The sequence below is a fragment of the Triticum dicoccoides genome, chromosome 3A (genome assembly GCF_002162155.2).
Source record: "Triticum dicoccoides isolate Atlit2015 ecotype Zavitan chromosome 3A, WEW_v2.0, whole genome shotgun sequence".
NCBI classification, from domain to species: Eukaryota; Viridiplantae; Streptophyta; class Magnoliopsida; order Poales; family Poaceae; genus Triticum; species Triticum dicoccoides.
The window spans coordinates 762,917,653-762,923,272 of NC_041384.1; positions in this window are offsets into that span (position 1 = coordinate 762,917,653).

Below are 5,620 nucleotides of genomic sequence, written 5' to 3' on the forward strand. Positions count from 1 at the left end.
CCGAAGCTTGTTCGTATTCCCGGATGAGATCACGGATATGACGAGTAGTCTCGAAATGGTCAAGAGGTAAAGATCGATATGTTGGAAGGTTATATTCGGACACCGGAATGGTTCCGAAGTGTTCCGGGTATTTTTCGGAGTACCGGGGGTTACCGGGCCCCAGTAGTGGGCCTTCATGGGCCTTAGTGGAAAGGAGAGGAGGGCCGCAAGGGAGGCCGCCCCCCATGGCCAGTATGAATTGGACTAGGGAGGGGGCGACACCCCCCTCTTTCCTTCTCCCTTCCTCCACCTTCCCTCTCTCCCTCTCTTGGAAAGGAAAGGGACTCCAACTAGGATTGGGAATCCTAGTTGTACTCCCCTATGGCGCGCGCCCCCCTTAGGCCGGCCTCCTCCTCTCCCCTCCTTTATATACGTGGGTAGGGGGCACCCCAAAGAACAACAGACGATCTCTTAGCCGTGTGCGGTGCCCCCCTCCACAGTTTACCACCTCGGTCATATTGTCCTCGGTCATATTGTCGTAGTGCTTAGGAGAAGCCATGTGCCGGCAACTTCATCATCACCATCACCACACCGTTGTGCTGACAGAACTCTCCCTTGTCCTCAACTAGATCAAGATCTCGAGGGACGTCATCATGCTGAACGTGTGAAGAACACGGAGGTACCGTACGTTTGGTACTTGGATCGGTTGGATCGTGAAGACGTTCGACTACATCAATCGCGTTACTAAACGCTTCCGCTTTCAGTCTACAAGGGTACGTAGACACACTCTCCCCTCTTGTTGCTATGCATCTCCTAGATAGATCTTGCGTGATCGTAGGTCTATTCAAATACTGTGTTACCCAATAGTGGCATCCGAGCTAGATCTATGCGTAAGTGTTATATGCACGAGTAGAACACAATGAGTTGTGGGCGATAATAGTCATACTCCTTACCACCAACGTCTTACTTTGATTCGGTGGTATTGTTGGATGAAGTGGCCCGAACCGACATTACATGACCGCGTTCATGAGAATGGTACCACCGACGTGCTTCACACACAGGTGGCTAGCGGGTGTATGTTTCTCCAACTTTAGTTGAATCGAGTTTGACTACGGCCGGTCCTTGTTGAAGGTTAAAACAGCGCACTTGACGAAAAATCGTTGTGGTTTTGATGCGTACGTAAGAACGGTTCTTGCTAGAAGCCCGTAGCAGCCACGTAAGACTTGCAACAACAAAGTAGAGGACGTCTAACTTGTTTTTGCAGGGCATGTTGTGATGTGATATGGTCAAGACGTGATGAGATAGAAATTGTTCTATGAGATGATCATGTTTTGTAAAAGTTATCGGCAACTGGCAGGAGCCTTATAGTTGTCGCTTTATTGTATGAAATGCAATCACTATGTTATTGCTTTACTTTATCACTAAGCGGTAGCGATAGTCGTGGAAGCCATAGTTGGCGAGACGACAACGATGCTACGATGGAGATCAAGGTATCAAGCCGGTGATGATGGAGATCATGACGGTGATTTGGAGATGGAGATCAAAGGCACAAGATGATGATAGCCATATCATGTCACATATATTGATTGCATCTGATGTTTATCCTTTATGCATCTTATTTTGCTTAGTAAGGCGGTTGCATTATAAGATGATCTCTCACTAAATTTCAAGGTATAAGTGTTCTCCGTGAGTATGCACCGTTGCTACAGTTTGTCATGCCGAGACACCACGTGATGATCAGGTGTGATAAGCTCTACGTTCACATACAATGGGTGCAAGCCAGTTTTGCACGTGCAGAATACTCGTGTTAAACTTGACGAGCCTAGCATATGCAGATATGTCCTTGGAACACTGGGACCAAAAGGTCAAACGTAAATCATCTAGTAGATATGATCAACATAGTGATGTTCACCATTGAAAACTACTCTATCTCACATGATGATCGGACATGGTTTAGTTGATATGGATCACGTGATCATTTAGATGACTAGAGGGATGTCTGTCTAAGTGGGAGTTCTTTAGTAATAAGATTAATTGACCTTTAATTTATCATGAACTTAGTACCTGATAGTATTTGCATGTCTATGTTGTTGTAGATCAATGTCCCATGCTACTGTTCCCTTGAATTTTACTGTGTTCCTAGAGAAAGCTAAGTTGAAAGATGATGGTAGCAACTACACAGAATGGGTCCGTAACTTGAGGATTATCCTTATTGCTACACAGAAAAATTACATCCTGGAAGCACCGCTAGGTGCAAGACCCGCTGCAGGAGCAACTCCGGATGTTGTGAACGCCTGGCAGAGCAAATCTGATGACTACTCGATAGTTCAGTGCGCCATGCTTTACGACTTAGAATCGAGACTTCAAAGACGTTTTGAATGTCATCGATTATATGAGATGTTCCAGGAGTTGAACTTAATATTCCAAGCAAATGCCCGAATTGAGAGATATGAAGTCTCCAATAAGTTCTATAGTTGCAAGATGGAGGAGAACGAAGCCGTGGTGGAGCGAGGAGCACGAGCAATGGCGGGATCGGCCGCCGCCGTGTCGGCATTGGATGTTTACGGTGGTGGTGGACGGGCCGGCGGCGGCGGTGGCTGTGCACCCACGAGTCGCCATTCCTGGTGTGGCCCGCCTGCAAGAGAGAGTTGCAAAGTGACCACGAGCATTCACTGGTTGACCATGCATTACATATAGTTCATCTTCATTAGCACGTCTCCAACGTCAACCCACAAATTTCCTCCCGCATCCGTCCTCAACAGGGGATCCACAGACACAGATGCGGGAGGACGACATCCAATGCTAATCGCATATATTTCAAACTCTTTTTCAGCAAACCGGATGAAATTCATGCAAACTCAGCCGGATTTTATATAACTTGATGGGTTTCATACAAATCGGATGAAAACGGTTACATTTTGGATTTTGACATATTTTCAACTAAAAAGGAAAAATTATGTGCACATGTGGTCACGCGGAGCTTCACTCTCATGACATGGATACACTAGTCTACGGCCGGCCGCGGTGGATCCCTTTGTCTTCCACATGTCCGGCAGCCCGCTAACCGGACCGCCAAGAGTCCCACAGGCATATTTTTTCCCCGTATCTTCCCTATGTTCGGTTGCGTCGCTCATCGAAACGGCAAAGAGGGTGCTTCAGCCAGAGGGGAAGGGTGTTTCTGTGGAGCTCAGACGGGTGCCCAGAATGGATTAAGATAAAGGAGAACCAGACAGGTCACCGACGGTGGCCTTCCCGAGACTCAAGCGACCGCGGCCTCCAGTGTTCTACCTCTCCTCGATGATGGCTCCTAGCTCTTGAGCATTGTGTTGGTTTTTCCTTGAAGAAGAAAGGGTGATGCAGTAAAGTAGCGTAAGTATTTTCCTCAGTTTTTGAGAACCAAGGTATCAGTCCAATAGGAGATTACACGCAAGTCCCTCGTACCTACACAAACAAATAAGAACCTCTCAACCAACGCGATAAAGGGGTTGTCAATCCCTTCACGGTTACTTACGAGAGTGAGATCTGATAGAGATAATAATAATAGGATAAATATTTTTGGTATTTTTATGATATAGATTGAAAGTAAAGATTCTGAAATAAAATAGATTTGGAAACTTATATGATAAAAGATAGACCCGGGGGCCATAAGTTTCACTAGTGGCTTCTGTCAAGATAGCATAAGTATTACGGTGGGTGAATATCTAGGAAAGTGCATAATTGATAGGAAAGTGCATAATTATGAGAATATCAAGGCATGATCATGTATATAGGCATCATGTCTGCGATAAGTAGACCGAAACGATTCTGCATCTACTACTATTACCCCACACATCGACCGCTATCCAGCATGCATCTAGAGTATTAAGTTCATAAGAATAGAGTAACGCATTAAGTAAGATGACATGATGTAGAGGGATAAACTCAAGCAATATGATATAAACCTCATCTTTTTATCCTCGATGGCAATAATACAATACATGCCTTGCTGCCCCTGCTGTCACCAGGAAAGGACACCGCAAGATTGAACCCAAAGCTAAGCACTTCTCCCATTGCAAGAAAGATCAATCTAGTACCCAAACCAAACTGATAATTCGAAGAGACTTGCAAAGATAATTAAATCATACATATAAGAATTCAGAGAAGAACCAAATATTGTTCATAGATAATCTTGATCATAAACCACAATTCATCGGATCTCGACAAACACACCGCAAAATGAGTTACATCGAATAGATCTCCAAGAAGATCGAGGAGAACTTTGTATTGAGATCCAAATAGAGAGAAGAAGCCATCTAGCTAATAACTATGGACCCGAAGGTTTGAGGTAAACTACTCACACATCATCGGAGAGGCTATGGTGTTGATGTAGAAGCCCTCTGTGATTGATTTCCCCTCCGGCGGAGCTCCGGAAAAGGCCCCAAGATGGGATCTCTTGGGTCCAGAAGGTTGCGGCGGTGGAAATAGGGTTTCGTGGTGCTCCTGGATGTTTTCGGGGTACATGGATATATATATGAGGAAGAAGTAGGTCGGTGGAGCTACAAGGGGCCCACGAGGGTGGGGGGCGCGCCCAGGGAGGGCAGGCGCGCCTCCCTGCCTCGTGGCCTCCTCATTGATTTCTTGACGTCCACTCCAAGTCCCCTGGATCACGTTTGTTCCAAAAATAACTCTCCCAAAGGTTTCATTCCGTTTGGATTCCGTTTGATATTCCTTTTCTGCGAAATACTGAAATAGGCAAAAAAAACAACAATTTGCACTGGGCCTTGGGTTAGTAGGGTAGTCCCAAAAATAATATAAAAGTGTATAAATAAGCCCATTAACATCCAAAATAGATAATATATAGTGGGCGCGGACGTGCTGGTCGCCACCTCGTCGACTTCCGCACAACCGGCTTCTTTCTATGCCTGCATGACATGGATGCGCGCGCGTCGACGGCAGATGCACTGGAGGCGGCGATGCTCGTGCCGCCATGCTCCCCGCCATGCCAGTCAGGAGCAACTCACCACTCCTCTACGACCTGGCTTGGAGCAGCGTGTTGCTGAACCACGCACCGGCTTGGGGCGACAACTTGCTCTATCGGGCTAGGCAAGGGAGGTGGAGCAGCAATCTGCCTCGCCCGTATCCGCCGGGCTCGGTGGGCCACCCAGCCAACTTTTATGTCGTAGAACTGCTCTTTCGACTCGTCGGATGCCATCGAAAGATTGGAGAAAATGGTGGAAGAAGGAGATAGGGGAGCGGCGGAGTGGTGCGATTCTTGCTCGGTGTCTATCCTAGTTTGAATGGAGGGCGGATGGGAGGAGCCTGCCCGGCGTAGCGTTTAATGCCATCCCATTGCTGAATGGACGAGTGGCCGGACTAGGTTTCTTGGCTTCCACATGGGTTTAATGGAGACTTTGAATGCGGCAAGGAGGCGTGTTCAAATGGGCATGCAGCAGGTGGCGCCCTTGGTCGGCGCATCGCTTCAATGGCAGTGAGAGGTTGCGTCCGCCCTGAGGCGCCTTCAATGTGGAGCAGCGCGCTCTACAACGACATGAATGTGGGCAGCTGGACGACGGGCGGGAAGCGCGCGCGGGCGAGGAGGGGGGTGGTGGGCCAGGGCGGTTAGACGAGGGCTTGGGAGCGTTTGAGACTCCCTCAAAGCTCC